The 19,243-nt window shown below is 43.4% G+C and overlaps 1 protein-coding gene across 2 annotated transcripts in view; it reads right to left on the bottom strand.

Moving 5' to 3' along the window:
• LOC126268185 (uncharacterized) overlaps positions 1-19,243 on the bottom strand; it is a 294,060-nt gene that overhangs the window by 161,190 nt on the left and 113,627 nt on the right. The window lies entirely within an intron of this gene.

The following is a 19,243-nucleotide window of genomic DNA, read 5'->3' as shown; positions in this document are numbered from 1 at the left end:
TACCTGGGAGCCTGTATCTAATATTTTCTGGGTCTCATGAACAAATAAAGCGAGTTGGGTTTCACACGACTGCTTTTTCCGGAATCCATGTTGATTCCTACGGAGTAGATTCTGGGATTGCAGAAATGACATGATACGTGAGCAAAAAACATGTCCTAAAATTCTACAACAGATCGATGTCAGAGATATAGGCCTATAGTTTTGCGCATCTGCTCGACGGCCCTACTTGAAAACTGGAATTACCTGTGCTCTTTTCCTATCATTTGTGGAACCTTCCGTTCCTCTGGAGACTTGCGGTACACGGCTGTTAGAAGGGGGCTAGTTCTTGCGAGTACTCTGTGTAGAATCGAATTGGTATCCCGTCAGGTCCAGTGGACGTTCCTCTGTTGAGTGATTTCAGTTGCTTTTTTATTCCCAGTTTCGTTTGTTCGCCTGAAAATACCCTAACAACAATGAAATTGCATGTAATATACAATCAGTAAAACGTGCAACATAAAATACAGAATAATGCAACAAGCCTCAAACAGATGTGAAGTATTGTGATGTGCCTGTCGTCGGGTCGCTCTTCCACTGCACTCAGTAAATCCATACATTAAGGCCGTATCAGCCAACATTTTATCACCTATCCGTATGGCTGTGTTCGCTGTTTACGTACAGCTGAAACTACAGGAAAAGCAAACCCCAGACAGAACCGTCCTGTAACGAACAGAAGGGCGAGAGCGAAGAATGTTGTTGTCAACAGCAAGCAGCGAGAGTGAATGGAACAGGTTTGCTTACAAACAAGGCACACAGCGGATACCGTTTGAAATTTGCAGTATTATTAAATTATTTTCAGTGCAATATACAAGATGAACATGAATAAAACCGACAAACTGGAGGGACTGATTCTTGACTGGAAATGGAGGAAAAAAGCTCCTATGGACGTGTGCCCGGAAATGTTTCGGTGCCAGGGTAGATGGCGCTGACAAATGGATCTTCCTCTGGCCATGTGCCGTGTATTCCTTGTGTTTTGCAGCGGAATGGTCCGGTATTCACGCTGGGAACAAGCCGAGATGGTGTTTGTGTACGGCCAAGCAATGGAAACAGTCGAGAGGCAACACGGTTATGCCAAAACAAGTACATCACAGACACCAACCACATCACACAAGATTTAAAGCCCTTTTTGGGCGTTTAATGTGATCAGGGGTCCTTCCAGACAGACGAACGTGCAGGGAGGCGGCGGACTGTGGTGTACAGAGCATTTGGAAGACCGGGTTCTACAGGCTAGGCAGTGTCCTTGCCGCAATGGATACATCGGCTCCCGTGAGATCGCCGAAGTTGAGCGCTGTTGGGCGTGGCCGGCTCTTGGACGTCTGACGATCCAGCCGCCATGCGCTGTTGCCAGTTTTCGGGGAGCACTCAGCCTCGTGATGCCAATTGAGGAGCTACTCGACCGAATAGTAGCGGCTTCGGTCAAGAATACCATCATAACGACCGCGAGAGTGGTGTGCTGACCCCACGCCCCTCCTATCCGCATCCTCCACTGAGGATGACACGGCTGTCTGATGGTCCCGGTAGGCCACTCGTTGCCTGAAGACGGAGTGGGTTCTACAGAATATTGACACGAACCCCAGTACAATCTCCAGCCAAGTGACCCGCCAACCAAAGTACGATTATGTGTATCCTGCTATCCCTATCCGTATCACCTGCAACGAGTGCAAGGAATAACAGGAGCGGATTTCCCTCTACCGGAAGGAATTTGTCGGGAACATTTGCACGACACTGTCACAACTATGGGATTTCTGTCACCAGTCTTTACCGACTAAGCAACCTTTACCAGAACTGGTATCATCAGTTAGTATAATCGTCGTCTGTGGGCTGCAGACAATCCTCGGGGAATGACTGAGGTGTCTCATCAGCAGCAGTTGACCATCATTGTGTGGGCAGGGATTCTTGGCGACCACGTACGTGGATAGGTTATTATTCCACAACGCCTCGACAGAGGACTTCCTGCGGAATATTCTGCCTGAGTTGCTTGAGAATGTACCTTTGGCAATACGACAGGTTACGTGGTTCACTGAACCTCAGCAACGTCTTCCCTGGACGTTGGATAGGACACAGAAGCCCTGTATCGTGGACTACTGGATCATTGGATTTAAACCCCTCTGTGAGGCATCTGAAAAGCGTTGTGCTTGGTGAACCAGTTTCTGAAGTGCAGTCTCTTCAACAGCGCGTTCTCGACACTTGTGACACTATTCGGAGAGAGGCCGGGAACGCGCAAAAACGCGACAACCCCTAATGCGGCGTGTGAATGCATGTATTGCTTCCCCTAGACGCCACATTTGGTGTGACAATGGATGCGACGCAACTCTGTACTGTATTCCAGGACGATTTGTTGTCACTGCACGCAACACATTCATTTTCGGACAGATGTTCAAAGGGCCATATTCCTCCGTTTCCATTCAAGAATCCGCCCCTGCAGTTTGTCGATTTTATAAATGATCATCCTGTATAGGTAGACACAAATAGGAGGTAAGAAATCACATTACTCTGTAATGGGTCATCTGAGAACGTGGGTGCCTTATACAAAAATATTTTTAAAAAAATTCTGAAGAAGCGTTGATTTTTTTTGTTGGTACAGTTCGTGTTATGAACGTGGTAGAGGTAAAATACAGGGAGCGATAGGCTACTTACAATTTGTACAGAAACCATATGGCAGTTTTAGGAGTCGAGGGGCTTGAAAGGGAAGCAGTGGTTGGGAAGGGAGTGAGACAGGGTTGTAGCCTATCTCCGTTGTTATATTGAGCAAGCAGTAAATGAAACAGAAGAAAAATTTGTAATATGAATTACAGTCCAGGGAGAAGAAATAAAAGCTTGAAGCTTTACCGATGACATTGAAATTCTGTCGAGGCAGCAAAGGACCTGGAAGAGCAGCTGAACGGAATGGACAGTGTCTTGAAATGAGGATATAAGATGAACATGAACAAAAGCAAAACGAGGATAATGGAATGTAGTCGAATTAAATCAGGTGATGCTGAGGGTATTAGATTACGAAATGAGACGCTTAAGGTAGTAAATGAGTTTTGCTATTTGGGGAGCAAAATAACTGATGATGGTCGAAGTAGAGAGGATATAAAATGTAGACTGGCAATGGCAAGGAAAGCATTTCTGAAGAAGAGAAATTTGTTAACATTGAGTATAGATTTAAGTGTCGTTTCTGGAAGTATTTGTGTGGAGTGTGGCCATGTATGGAAGTGAAACGTGGACGATAAATAGTTTGGACAAGAGGGGAATAGAAGGTTTCGAAATGGGGTACTACAGAAGAATGCTGAAGATTAGATGGGTAGATCACATAACTAATGAGGAGGTATTGAACAGAATTGGGGAGAAGAAGAGATTGTGGCACAACTTGATTGGAAGAAGGGATCGGTTGGTAGGACATGTTCTGAGGCGTCAAGGGATCACCAATTCAGTATTGGCGGGAAGCGCGTTGGGCAAAAATCGTAGAGGGAGACCAAGAGATGAATACACTAAGTAGATTAAGAAGGATGTAGGTTGCAGTAGGTACTGGGAGATCAAGGAGCTTGCACAGGATAGAGTAGGATGGAGAGCTGCATCAAACCAGTCTCTGGACTGAAGACCACGACAACAGTTCGTGTTACTACCAACACATTTGAAACAAGGTAACTCATTTCAAAATTTTTTAATGCTGAAGGCACTCTACACTCATATTTTCATTTGAAAAATACTTGCCGGCCGCTGTGGCCTAGCGGATCTAGGCGCTTCAGTCCGGAATCGGGCTGCTGCTACGGTCGCAGGTTCGAATCCTGCCTCGGGCGTGGATGTGTGTGATGTCTTTAGGTTAGTTAGGTTTAAGTAGTTCTGAGTTCTAGGGGACTGATGACCTCAGATGTTAAGTCCCATAGTGCTTAGAGCCTTTTGAACCATTCTGAAAAGTACTTCTGTGGCAACGTCCTCTGCATTACTGAACACATGACAGTTTCTGTTAGTCTGGACAGATGACAGTCAACATTTAGTTTTGCGCATCGCCTGTTGCTAAGCCAAAGGAATTGTTCCAGCGGGTTCAGAACGGAATTTTTCGTTCTGGCTAATTATAAAGATTAGTTTTAGCATGAGATTACCACTGGTCTGAGTCATAAGGACTGTCGCCCGTACAACCCTCGTCTTTTTATTAGAGAAAAAGTAATGGGGAGACTAGCCACGAGTTACTGCTAATTTTCCCCGCAGAACGGATTTACAGTAAAAGATAATTCCATTCCATATTATTGGATGAAAAGAAACAAAATATAATCAGTTGTATATAAATCATAGAAATATTTTACTTCATTTGTTTATATACGAGGTAGGTCTATGTTTCGTTCAGACTTCTACAAGCAACAACTGTTTCATAGGGTTTCCACAATCTATCAGACGTGTGCAGCGTCTTTCTTACTATAAAATGAGGAAACTGAGAGGACCGAGTATCACCTACGTACTTAAGTTGACAGTGTTTGTTCGAACATCGTCGACATATGTACAGGTAACGTAATTTGTATCGACGTCGTAGTTTTATAGTGAGAGATTTGCACGGAGCTATCTATTACATGCATTTGGATGCCATTTCGACATATGTTGCAAGATACATCAAGAAGCCGAGGGCGCAATGTTTACCGGAATGATGAGTAACCCTACTCAGATGTTTTGTGACACCTTCCTGTCAAGTTCTAATGGAACATTCCACTGAACGCGTAACTATTCGAGGGCACAATTATTGTGCACGTCATTGTTATTACGTCGCCTCAGGAAACAACAAACCGAACTGTTGTTCGTCGAGAAAAGTCCTAGAAACTACCCGTAGTCGACTTCCTATATTTATCACTTTTTGGGTATCAAGTAAAGAAATCTAATTTTCTGTCTCACAGGTAAGTGAAATCGGGACGAAAAAATGGAAAACTAATTTCCGGATGCAGTTCGTGTAAGTTATACTGATCCTCATTACTTTTCCGACTTCCAATTAATGACTGCGTTTAATGAGCTTCTTCTATTGAACGAGCAATGAGTTTAATTGATGCTTCTTATTTCAGATCCAAACACGGTCATCATTACCAGCAATTTCCCCTTAATAGTCCCATCAGCAGCTGGAATATTCGCTCCCAGTTCTACGAAAATGTCTATTTTCAACTCCAAGTCAGCGTTATATACAGAATGTTAGCTAAAACAGGCCATCCAAATATATCCAGAGCGAGTAAATATACTCGTAGTACTTTGAAGGCGCAATTTGCGGTACGTTATAGCAGACCATGTAGCAAATTTTCTGACGTACGAAAGCAATTTTTAACTTTGCTGAATTACGACACCATAGTTTCTGTCAAAGAAACTATATACTTTTCTGTGGCACTGCAAAGAGCCTTCGAGAGGACTGCAATGTCAACACAATTGTGGAACTCTGTCAAATAGTAACTAGATAAAACTGCCGCAAACCACTCTCCCACCATCAGGAGAAGAGACCCTACAAATGTCTGCCCCATCGTACCAAATGTGAGGAGAAGATGATTCATGTTCGGTTCGTGTGTTAAGCTGTACATATGAAGCCCGTTGGGGTGTGCTCTGCTACTCTAGCGATCAGTCAACTGTCTCGTGAAGCTACCCAGACTTTCATAATGTGTTCGACAGTAAAAGGAAATGGATATGGATTTCGTTCATGGTGAATGTCATTAAACCTTTAGGGCAAAGTCGTGGTTTTGTACTGAACGGTATCCTGATGTTGCCAAGACAGCACGATTTGCCTTTGCAAACAGTAATTGAAAAATTCACGAAACTGGAAATGTAAAGAATAAAATGCGCTAACGAATATGGACAGCAGCTGACGAGAGAAATGCATTTAACTTTCCGGCAGCGGCAACATGAAATCCGCATGTCACTACGAGGCAGCTTGAATTTGCGAGTCGAATCAGCCAAGGAACTATTTTTCGAGAACTACGCTGCAGCTCATTTCATCCTTCTCGAAGTTTCCCTGAATGAATAACCTGAGTGGAACGTCTTTCAAAATTGGTTATAGTTTTCCAGACGATGTCGACTAAAAGTGCAAAGTAATGCGATGTTTTTGTGCACAAAAGTTTTCAAAACATGGGCAAATCAGACTCTGCAATATGCACTACCGGTCAGTTGAAAATCCACGCCGGTTGACGGAAATGGGTAAACGACATTGGCCTGCCAACCAGCAGTACGTACTTTAAAATAATCGACCAATCGGTCCCCGTATTATTGATGGGACTCAAAATAGTCACAACTCTATAGTTCTAGAGCAGGAGCGAATTCCAATTATTACAAAGCACACCGTATGGTACCAATATGACGGGTATCCCGCCTGTAATTATTTATAAGTCCTATCCGCTTCGGTAGCTGTCGGGTCTGTGCGGCAGACTGCTAACCGAAGGAGCCCGGGCTTCGATTCTCGGAAGGGTCGGAGATTTTTTTCCGCTTGGGGACTGGGTGTTGTCCTCATCTTCTTATCCTCATAGCTTACACAAAAATCGTCTGCAACGTGTCACATAACAAGTCTAAGCTTGTGATCTGAGGCTTTCCCGGCGTATATGCTGTTAGGACCCGTTAGAGATAAATAGTAAAGGCAGAGGGAGGACGGACCACTGCATCAGTACCGCCTCAAGATGGCGGCGTGGTTATTCGCCTAAATATCGTGGATATTCGACGATCGTATCCAGCTGGACACCCGAGAACCCTTCAAACAAACAAGTCTAAGTTTATGTAACTTCGCAGCAGGGGGTACTGCTTGGTCCTAATGAATATTCATAATTGTCGAAGCACATTGTCCGCTATAACCTAGCGAAGACCACTTCTCGATATACGAGGGGCGTTCTGTAAGTGATTCAACGTTTTCCCTGAAAACAAGTTGGTTATATTCAGGTTTCCAATACAACATACTATTCCCCAGTCGTTTGGCTACAAAATCCTATTTTCCAACATAATCTCCGTTGAATGCGACGGCTTTACGCCACCTTACTGGGAGGGCCTGAGTGACGGCATTGTACCGCTCTACTGGTCTACGTAGGAGCCAGCATCTTGCTGTATGAGCAAACTCCCCGTCATCCACATACTGCTTCCTTCATTGGGCCAAAGTCAGAAGGTGCGAGTTCCAGGTTGTAGGGTGCATGAGGAAGAACAGGCCAACGAAGTTTTTTGAGTTCCTCTCAGGTCCTCAGACTTGTATGAGGCCCTGCGTTGCCACAGTGCAGGAGAAGTTCGTTTGCACTTTCGTGCTGACGAACACGCTGCAGTCGTTTCTTCAGTTTCCTGACGGCAGCACTGTTGTGTGCGGCGGGGCGGCTTGCGGGAGAACGGACAGGTTTGCGCGACCTTGATGCGATTACGACAGACGCCTCGCCGAACGACTTACCGTGCTTGTGTACACTGCCAGGTCCCCGTAGACATTCTGCAAACGCATGTGAATATCTGCAATGCTCAAGTTTTCCGCCAAAAGAAACTCAGTGACAGGTCCTGCATCGAAAGCACCTCCGTCACAGACGCCATTTTTATGGCTACGTATAGCGTACCACCAGTAGGAACTTTATGAAACTATAGGGACTGAAGGTAGTAGTTCTATCCTCCAAGCTTATGCAGAAGTTTGATGTCCGTATCATTGTTTTGACAATGTTGACTGGAATACTCTCTTTCAAATTCGGAAGGTGGCAGGAGTAAAATACAGAGAGCGAAAGGCTATTTACAGTTTGTACAGAAACCAGAGTGCAGTTATAAGAGTCGAGGGGCATGAAAGGGAAGCAGTGATTGGGAAGGGAGAGAGACACGGTTGTAGCCTATCCCCGATGTTATTCAAACTATATACTGAGCAAGCAGTAAAGGAAACAAAAGAAAAATTCGGAGTAGGAATTAAAATCCATGTAGAAGAAATAGCGGTTGTAGCCTATCCCCGATGTTATTCAATCTGTATATTAATCAAGCAGTAAAGGAAACAAAAGAAAAATTCGGAGTAGGAATTAAAATCCATGGAGAAGAAATAAAAACTTTGAGGTTCGCTGATGACATTGTAATTCTGTCAGAGACAGCAATGGACCTGGATCAACAGCTGAACGGAATGGACAGTGTCTTGAAGGGAGGACATAAGATGAACATCAACAAAAGTAAAACGATGATAATGGAATGTAGTCGAATTAAATCGGGTGATGCTGCGGGAATTAGATTAGGAAACAAGACGCTTAAAGTAGTAAATGAGTTTTGCTATTTGGGGAGCAAAATAATTGATGATGGTCGAAGTAGGGAGGATATAAAATGTAGACTGGCAATGGCAAGGAAAGCGTTTCTGAAGAACAGAAATTTGTTAACATCGAGTAGAGACTTAAGTGTCAGGAAGGACTTTTCGAAAGTATTTGTATGGAGTGTGGCCTTGTATGGAAGTGAAACGTGGACGATAAATAGTTTGGACAAGAAGTGAATAGAAGCTTTCGAAATGTGGTGCTACAGAAGAATGCTGAACATTAGATCGGTAGATCACATAACTAATGAGGAGGCATTGAATAGAATTGGGGAGAAGAGAAATTTGTTGCACAACTTGACTAGAAGAACGGATCGCTTGGTAGGACATATTCTGAGGCATCAAGGGATCACCAGTTTAGTATTGGAGGGCAGCGTAGAGCGTAACAATCGTAGAGAGAAATCAAGAGATGAATACACTAAGGAGATTCAGAAGGATGTGGGTTGCAGTAAGTACTGGCAGATGAAGAAGCTTGCACAGGGTAGAGTAGCATGGAGAGCTGCATCAAACCAGTCTCTTGTATTTGTAAGACACAATCGTGAAATGTGCGTGCTGGAAGCGACACCTAGCGCCCAGACCTCTTCAGTTGTCTACACTGCAGCGTCTATCACAGTATGCTGACAGTCACCCCACCCTATGAGTAATTTGTCTTATTATGTTATTACATCTTTTGACGATGCCTATCTAGTCTACAAATTTTTTATGTTTTATGTACTAGCTTAGGCAGGCAGATACAGTGACTTTTAGCTGTTTCTCAGCTCACGCGCGTTAATGCTGTTCCAGCACTATTGCACAATACCGTAATACTCTCATTAATAAGCTTTCACATTACTTTTATCCCTTTTAGGCGTGTATGATGATGATGATGATGATGTAGATCGATATCACTTTTAAAGTAGAAAAAAGTTTAGCGACCAAAGATTGGTGAATTCGGCCACCTCATCCAGAGTACGCCAACCCGTTGTGCGGCCTGTCTACTTTTTTTTTTTTTTTTAGTGTTGTCATACGAGGAGCGCCGGAAGAAATCCTATTAATCCATTTTTGCTGTATTCGCGTATTTGAGCTGTAGGGGGAGATAAGGGAGTAAAATAATACATGCTGCCACAACATAATTTTCAGCACAACGTGACATTAAGTGGTTTATGGTGTGTTCCTTCTTTTTATATCTTGTGGAGCCATTTAGCGATCACTATATGTTACTTTCTGTATTAACAGCAAATGCGGACTTATCGGTTTTTGTTCCGGCGCTGCTTATATGTAATTATAAGACAGCCTGCAACAGCGTGTAAGCACCATAAAGCAGTTATGTATATCCGTCACTATTGCTAATCAACACTTTAAAGATTGTTTGGTTCAAATGACTGTATAATTTTTTATTCTGGTGTATAGAGGGTGTTGTTGTTGTTATGGTCTTCAGTCCAGAGCTGGTTTGATGCAGCTCTCCATGCTACTCTATCCTGTGCAAGCCTCATCATCTCCGAGTTGCAGTAGTTACTGCAACCTACATCCTTTTGAATCTGCGTAGTGTATTCATCTCTTGGTCACCCTCTATGATTTTTACCCTCCTTGATGCCGCAGGACGTGTCCATAGAGGATATGCCACCATTTTGTGTCGACGAGGAATAACGGTTTCTCTTGCAAGGTGTGCGGCTGGCGGGAAACTGAGTTTGAGCATTACTGTGCTCCCTTCATGTGTTCATCTAACACAATTGTTCAGATGACTATAGTCAGTCCACGTTCAGGCTATCACTACCAAATCATTATTGTCTGGATCTCATACAATGCTTTGTGTATCTCGTAAGGTCCATAGCATTTGTAAACTTGCTTCGTAGAATTATACATTCCTCAAGAAGGATTAACTTAAGGGATTTAATTCCTATCAAAAAATCTGCCTGAGGGCAAAAGGAGACGTTATCCATCATCGGCCATAGCACGAGTATAATGCTTAGGCGGAGGCGAACACAGGCCAGCGACACCTGTAGACGCCGGCGGATGTGTAGACAAGTATGTGGCCATCCATTCAGCCGCGACCCGCAGCAAGGTGGCCCCAAGGCTGCAAGAGACGTGCTCTGCAACTGCGACACGCAGCTCCGCATTGCGTGTGCCAGCAGGGCGCTCCGTTGTAATAAGTTAGTGTCGCAGCAAATGCTAACCACTCTTCTCAGCTATTGATAATCGTGGCAAGCTGAGCAGAAGACGGGGAGGAGGGATTTACAAGACACGAAAAAAAAAGAATCTAGTGAACACATGATTCTAAACATAAGATATGCCAACATACGTGTATCAATATTACCTTTAAGTTACCGACGTCGATACAACGAAACTTGTCACTATTTGGTTAATTTTTGTTTGTTTGCAGTAAACAAGGAGGGGATTAGTGATTGAAAAGGTATACATTATTTATGAATGTTGAGAATGTGCTCCAACCAGAGCCTCTAAATGTTGTGCCCTGGAAGCAGAGAAACTAAGAGTCTTCCTGATGCATCTTTATCCACGAGGTTTGCCTGTACGCCCACACTGCATGTGCAGTTGTTGCCGGTGAACAGTAAAGAACAAATTACCGACCAATCATATCCCAACCACAATCTTTCGACGTACGTTTAGGTGAATGTGCAGGCCTTCGAATAAGGGTCGTGCACATTTACTCGCCATGTGTGGCTGGGCATTGTTCCACTATGAAGTAGCATCCGCCATGCGCTTTACCCATGCGCTTTACCGCGGCTTGGGAGTGTACATGTGGATGTAGATAAAAGCCTACGTCTATGCTATCTATCTATCTCTTAATCATTTAGGACTAAGGGTGACAATTCATAGAATAGTAAATGCCTAGCGTCGTCAACAGGACGCAACAAGATAAAAAAACTTAGGTAATTTTCGGACGAGTCTTTTAGGCGGCCGATCACAGTGACACAATTGATAATAAATATAAGATCCTACTGCGGACAATGTTTTCCTTTGCACAACTTTTGCAGTCTGTGGACTTACCATAAAAGCTGTTAATTAGGTTGTTTACTTGAACAAATCCTATTAGCTAGTCGTCTCGTATCCGGTTCAAATGGCTGTGAGCACTATGGGACTAAACATATAAGGTTATCAGTCCCCTAGAACTTAGAACTACGTAAACCTAACTAACCTAAGGTCATCACACACATCCATGCCTGAGGCAGGATTCGAACCTGAGACCGTAGCGGTTGTGCGCTTCCAGACTGTAGCGCCTAGAACCGCTCTTCCACCCAGGCCGGTCTCGTCTCCGGGAGGTTCACCAACGGACGACTGTATCCTTTAGTAAGATTTTGTTGTGTCGCTGGTATGTGGGTTCATAGCAGCAGTTTCGTGTTCCTGTGATTTGGAGTGGTAACGTAATGGGCAATCGTATGGTATTACTGACAAATCTGTATATGGATCCATATTTTTCAAGCTAGGAAATTTAATCCTATACTAGTAATTTCACGCCATCTTTGGCCTATGAAGCTCGACGAGCACATTCGCACTTGTTTTAAGTGAAGGTATCATCAACTCGGAGGTTGGTCTGAATACCATAGTGCTTCACTAGATATAGACCTATTGGATGTGATACTCTCTAGTCATCCTTGTTGAACTACCTTACCTACCAATTTGAGAAGAGGGGAATGGGTGGGTGACGTACAGTTACCCATGAGCTCCACACGAAGATACAATTTGGAATTTATGTTAACAACATGTTGCCACAGGTGAAAGAAACGACAAGTGGTAAAAACAAGCTAGGACCGACTGTGGGTTTAAACCCATAGCTTTATATTTCTGGTCTTGACACTTACCCGCTGATCTTCTTTATTAGATGTAAAAATACATTTTAATACCGACTTGCCTCTTTAGTAAGTTCAGACTTTATTCCACTGCTGTTTCTCAAGGATTCTCCCATGAACTTTGCATGTCGTCTTTAGACGCAGTCACTCGGAGCACGTCTTGGCAAATTTCAGACAGGTGTTACCAGTACAGCCAACGACGGCGCAGCGACGATTACCTGTCGCTGGGAGACTTGTTAGTTTCGCACGACTTAATTTAACAGACCACACCTACAATATAGAGCCACTGGCTCCTAATAACACTATTGTGCTATATACCCTGTCCTCTTTTTTTCCTAATTTATCAGCGGCACACTACAGTAGTGGTTAAACGAAGCTGTTAAGGCCGGCCGGTGTGGCCGAGCCGTTTTAGGCGCTTCAGTCTAGAACCGCACGACCGCTACGGTCGCAGGTTGGAATCCTGCCTCGGGCATGGATGTGTGTGATGTCCTTAAGTTAATTAAGCTTAAGTCGTTTTAAGTTCTAGGGGACTGATGACCTCAGATGTTAAGTCCCATAGTGCTCAGAGCAATTTGAACCATTTTTTGAAGCTGTTAAATATCCGTAGCTTATGGACTGCGAGACGTAATAGGGAAACATGTATGTCTCTGAAGCGACATTGTTTTGTGAAATACTAACGCGAGCAAGCGAGTACCAAATGGGCACATAGTCGGTAATTACCGCGTTAACTTCCTGCTCCGGTGTACCTCTAATACGATAAGACAGAGGTCACAAGTATCTCTGTGACTTAAGCACTGTCAGTGACAAGGCTAGCGTGAGTACTGTAAGGGTAAATAGGGACTTTCCTTGTGGAAATATACCACCAGAATTATGGAATTGAATTTTATTTATCCGGACTGCAACAAGAAATAAAAGTAATTGCTTAACGTACCGACGACGACGCGCAATTAGGGACTGCGGATATATAAGAAAATCGACCGTCTCTTTTTCAAAGTAATCGTTTCGGCATTCGCTTTAATCGTGTCAGAGAAACCATGAAAAACCGAATGCAAGTTGGATGGACGTGGTCACACACAAATAGCACTACACAGTACCCCACGTAACGCCTAGTATTTCATAAACACTTACAGATATGTATACTAGACAAAGGAACGGTCTTCTTGCTGCGAGAATAATACACGTAGTGTTTCTTTAACAAGATACTGAAGCATTGACAGCTTTCTGGAATGGAACGAGCCACCATTTTATTTGGCATTCCAAATCCGTTAAAAAGACGAGGGCAGTGATACAATACATAACGCACATAGAAAATTTTTTTCGCGGAAGTACCCAAGACCGAAGACATGGAAGGACAATTTCAGTTGTTATATCATAAACGAAACTCGGCTGAAGCGAATCGGATTAGTCGCGAAAATTTCGAGCTATCTAATTTTGTTGTAATCCAACAACGAGCGAAAAGTGTGATACTAAAAAAATTGACTGCTGAGTAGCTGCACTGTGGCACGAGCGGTAGAACCGCCACACTCACTCCAGTTACCAAGTACGGCCTAAGCATCTTCTGCGTCCGTCAGGAAATCTCCTTACGGTGTGACAAACTGCGTTTGCTCCGTTGTTAAATCTTGAGTGGCCTGACAAATCCGCTCTAATATTAAAAATGAACGTATTATCATTGCTTGGTGACTGCGCTTTGTCAAATTAAATACTTTGGCAAGAAAATGTGGTAGTGCATCTCTCGTCTGCCAATTGTAGACTTTGTTGAATATTTCCGAATTCCGTGCTGACATCTATGAAGATAACATTAGCTCGTAAGGGCATGTGATAGTACTTTAACATAGACTTATCAGAGACAATACGGTCACCTAGAAGAACAAGGCCAGTTTTAATAGCCCTTGCCTTAATAGAAATATGTACAGTTTTCGCCAACTTACCCACTTGGGATTTTCCCCTTCTGCTAGCTGATATTGTCCAAGTACTTACTGGCCCTTAGAGAAGTACCGGCACTTGGTATTTTTCCGTGTAGTGTTTCCAAAGGTTTATGCTCAAAAGTACACGGATAGTACAGGATCCTAAAGTGAGTAATTTGAGGGCAATTAACCAGCGGTTGAAAACGAATATTTCAGACGTTCCGATTCTCGAAAGAGCAGTGCTTGTGAAGAACTTGTTTGTAAACCGCTTATGTCTCCTATGAAACAACTGCCTGTCCCATTCACATTGAAAACATTTCGGAACGACGAAGTTTATTACTGTTTACAATTCATGATTGGCTGTCGGATATGGATTATATGAACTTGTAGGCACGCGCGACAGGTCTAGTTCCCGGAAAATTTGAACATGTGTAAAGACAAAAGAGACTACTGGCGGAGCAGCAGTAACACCTCTCTCACAAACAATGCGTGAAATCAGTGAGTCCTAATGATTTTGGGCTCCCAGTTATGTCAGTGGACTATGTCAAAATGTATGCACTCTGAATGGCAGTCGTAATTTCGAACAGTTGCTACACGTTTAAGTTTTTTATCTCAATTAAAAAGTAAATATTAATTTTCGACCATTAGTTCCTTATCTGAAACTTCTGAGTTTAGCTTCCACTAACAAGTGTGTAATTTTGACCCTAATGGTTCTTGACATATTCTATGTAGGAGTTGACATTGTCTCGATACAGCAGTCGACGTGAGAAAGCGTCTAGGTAAAGTTGCCATAAATCCACTGATCGGCGTGGAATTCATCGATACAGGTTCCACAGCAGATGACTAAGGAATGTGGAGGGAGAAGAGAAGAAGATGATGTGTTACATTTGTCATTTTGCTATACGACTCAATGGCCTTGACAAATGAACGTTTTACTGCCAACCTGGATCAGCCTCCATCAGTCATGATTTTTTTCTTCGTTACCCAGGAAGCGTGGGCTCTTTCAGTAAGAACCCATTACAGAGTCAGGACTTTTAAGCCAAATACTAGGCCGGCCGCGGTGGTCTAGCGATTCTAGGTGCTCAGTCCGGAACCGCGCGACTGCTACGGTCGCAGGTACGAATCCTGCCTCGGGCATGGATGTGTGTGATGTCCTTAGGTTAGTTAGGTTTCAGTAGTTCTATGTTCTAGGGGACTGATGACCTCAGAAGTTAAGTCCCATAGTGCTCAGAGCCATTTGAACCATTTGAGCCAAACACTAGGAAACCGAAGGAGAAGGCCGGGGTCCCAATTGAGAAAATTGGAAAGGTGTTTTCCAGTTCCGTAAATCGCCTTACAACCGAGGAAAACCTCCGGAAAATCATTGGTCAGAAGCACGGGATGGAATAGTTTTTTAAACTTCCAGGCAGATTAAAACTGTGTGCCAGGAAGTTTCATATCAGCGCACACTCCGCTGTAGAGTGAAAATGAAACATCCCTCAGGCTGTGACTAAGCCATATCTCTGCAATATCCTTTCTTCCAGGAGTGCTAGTTCTGGAAGGTTCGCAGGAAAGCTTCTGTGAAGTTTGGAAGGTAGGAGACGAGGTACTGGCGGAATTGGCAAAGATCCCGAGTTCGAGTCTCGGTCTGGCACACAGTTTTAATCTGCTAGGAAGTTTCATATCAGCGCACACTCCGCTGTAGAGTGAAAATTTCTTTCTGGAATAGTTTTTAATTTAATATGTGAACAATACGTCGCACAAAAAAACTGAGAGTGCAATGTGTGTGAAAGTGTATTTGTTTGTGTGCATATTAAAGCAGATAACTTGCTGACTGCTGTAGCCATCAAATTATTATAATAAAAGTCGCCCCCCACGCTTTGGCCTACGAGTCAGTTTCAGACTGTCTCTATTCCTTATTCTGAGGCCACTTGCTACACAAAGCCACCAGAAAAACTTAGATTTCGACCAGTGGACTGGAAGACGAGTTCGACTGCCCTGTTCACTCATAACTGCCTGGTACTGTCAATCAATATCCTTAAGATCTTGGAGAGTAACGCCAAGGAATAATGATTAAAGTGTCCAGTCAGAGGTGAAATGGTAATTTCCATAGCGACAACACTTTTCCATTTTAACCAAGCCTTGTTAAAGCAGTTTCTTTGAATAAATACTTCTCCGCCCATCTCTAAAAGCTAACACCGTACATCTGCCAAGGAGACATATCTAGCCAAAACGCAAGCCGTAACACTATGATCATCATGGCACCACCTCCTGCAGCACAACGTACCCCTCCCCCCCAAAAAAAGAAAAACAAAACAACTGAAAACCGCACTCTTCCAAAATTTTTATTTGCCTCTTCCAGAGCACCTCCCACTAAGGGTTTGCATTTCAGCCAAACAGTACATTGTTTACAGAGTGGTTCACTTTTGATTTTGAAGCAAAACGTTCCTTTCGATATTGCTTCTTCTTCTGCTAATTACATTAATCTACTTGGTTCTGCACTCTGCTTATTAATTGTTTAAATGCTAAGATTCCTACAAATCTTCCACTGACGTCATACGAAACTGGCTGATATTAGGGTAGTCGATAATTCTGACTGTGCGAATCTTGCCAAAGGCCAATTACATTTAGTTTAGGCAAATGTATTCTTTTACTATGATGATCCACAAATACGAAAATTATGTGTATACAAGACTCGAAAGCAATGTAAACTACTGTGATCCTAATGTATTACAAAAAGAGCTAATGGGTAATGTCGGAAGTTCCGTGAAGCTGTTCATGGATGACGCTGTTGTATACGGAGAAGTCGGAGCGCTAGAAAATTATAAAGAAATGTAGGAAGATCTGCAGAGGACCGACGGTCGACTCTCAAATGTAACGCATGCGTAAATAGGTGGACAGATCCGTTACTGTATGATTACAGGACTGCCAAACGGGCGTTAGAAAACAGTCACATGCATTAAATACACGGGAGTGTGAATTCTAAGTAATTACAAAAGGGAATAACTACATAAAACTAATCGTAGATAGGGCAGAAAGAGTCATTAGAAAAATCCTGAGGAAGTGCAGTCAACTCAACGCTGGAGGTAACTTAGAAAAGCGCCTTTCGACCGATATTTGAATACTGATATTCAGTCTGTGAGCCCGCATCTCGTGGTCGTGCGGTAGCGTTCTCGCATACCGCGCCCGGGTTCCCGGGTTCGATTCTCGGCGGGGTCAAGGATTTTCTCTGCCTCGTGATGGCTGGGTGTTGTGTGTTGTCCTTAGGTTAGTTAGGTTTAAGTAGTTCTAACTTCTAGGGGACTGATGACCATAGATGTTAAGTCCCTTAGTTCTCAGAGCCATTTGAACCATTTGAATCAGTCTGTGACTTGTGTCAGAAAAGATGAGAAGATAGTAAAAGATCGGAAACATCACCGCGTTTCATCACAAATTCGCTTTGTAAGCGCGAAAGCGTCACAGATCCTCATCCACCTGCAGAGCGTAACGTTATGAGAGATCGGTTGTGGAACACTGAAACACAACGTGGTTCATTGACACAAATCGGGGAGCGTGCTTTCCTACAAGAGTCAATCAGTGCATCGCTTCCTTCTACGTATATCTCCTGAAAAAACCTGGAGGTAACATTCGAGACATTCGTGCTCACACGGAGGTTTACCAGCAACCGTTCTTCCCACGGACCGCCATTCGCGACTGGAACAAGTATGGGGAGAAGTGACGGTAATGTACAGAGTACCGTCTGCCACATCCCATACGGTGACTTACAGAGTACGGATATAGATAAAGACCACTACCATATGAATAGGCTTACCATACGTCCGGGATTGGCCCGAACAGTCGTAGTTTTTCGGTACTCTCCGGCGTAACGTCCAGCGTTGCAAACATGTCCGGGGTTTGAGAATTTCACGACTAGCAAAGATTTTTTTTAAACTGAGACCTATATGCTCGACATTGAATTTTTAAACGTGCTCTTACGGTTTTGCCTCTCTCGGCGGAGAGAGACAACTTTTCGCTTAGTCATTTGGCAACACAACATGGGCAATGCGTTTATGTCGTTTTCGTATGTGAAGTAACTCATCTACACGCTTTTGGTCATTTTATAACTATTTGTTCTTTTGTCTCGTCGTTTAGCAATGAGGGAATGAAAGTGTGTGATTAGTGTTAACCTGCAACAAAAATGTAAATTTTTGAAGCTGTGTAATGTCAGTAACAATGGACGCGGTTATTGCAAACTACGTAATGGAGAATTTCCTTTTCAACATAAATGAAAGGATGATATTAAAGACCACGTGAAAACAGCTAAACACAGGAGTCCTACTAATTTTACTGCTTCGCCAAACATAAGAAACGTTTTTAAATCCGAAGATAGTAACGGGGACGGAATAGCAGCGATTTGGAGTGTCCTGTAAAGAGGCTACATTTTCATCCCGCACTGCTAGACACGTAGTCAGTTTCAAAACATTAGATTGCACATTGGAACTGGGTAAAAATTATATGGCCCAAATGATTCGCCTGCTAGAACCAAGACCGAGTCAATTATAGTTTGTATATGTTGTTTCGCCGTATCATGATATTATGCTGCATTCTTTCGAAAACATAAATTATGGAACAGTAATGATGGGTAGCTCAAACAGAAGTTAAACTTGTTCCGATTGTTGTAAGTCTCGAGGAGGGAGTTCAAGCTAAACTTCTAAATTTTTAGAAAGTGTCAGGTGAAATTGTTTAAATTTTGACTTAGTATCTTTTGCAATTTGCCAAAAAATATAAACGTGAAGAATAGTTGGTCTGTTATACTGCTGATAACACTAACAGTAATTTTGGCGGTGTGACGTCACGTCTAATGAAAAATGCAACTGAATAAATGAAGTTTAATGTTTCAGTAAATTGTTATGCAAGTACGCAAGCCTCCCCCCCCCCCCCCCCTTCCCCAATGAACAGCGGAACTTGCCGTTGATGGGATGGTTTTTGTGCCTCAACGATACAGATAGCCGTACTGTGAGTGCAACGATATCTGTAACGATATCTGTGGGAGTGTTGTTGAGAGGCCAGACAAATGTGTGGTTCCTGAAGAGGGAAAGCAGCCTGTTCAGTAGTTGCAGGGGCAACAGCTTAGATGACTGACTGATCTGGCCTTGTAAAATCAACCGAAATGGCCTTGCTGTGCTGGTACTGCGAACAGCTGAAAGCAAGGGCAAACTACAGCCGTAATTTCTCCCGGTGGCATGCAGCTGTACTGTACGGCAGGCATGGAGAGGTGCGTCAAACCAGTCTTCGGACTGAAGAACACCACCAGAACAACAACAGAAAGA

The sequence above is a fragment of the Schistocerca gregaria genome, chromosome 4 (genome assembly GCF_023897955.1).
Source record: "Schistocerca gregaria isolate iqSchGreg1 chromosome 4, iqSchGreg1.2, whole genome shotgun sequence".
NCBI lineage: Eukaryota > Metazoa > Arthropoda > Insecta > Orthoptera > Acrididae > Schistocerca > Schistocerca gregaria.
The sequence above is the reverse complement of the archived record's forward strand: the minus strand, read 5'-3'. Positions and strand labels throughout refer to the sequence as shown.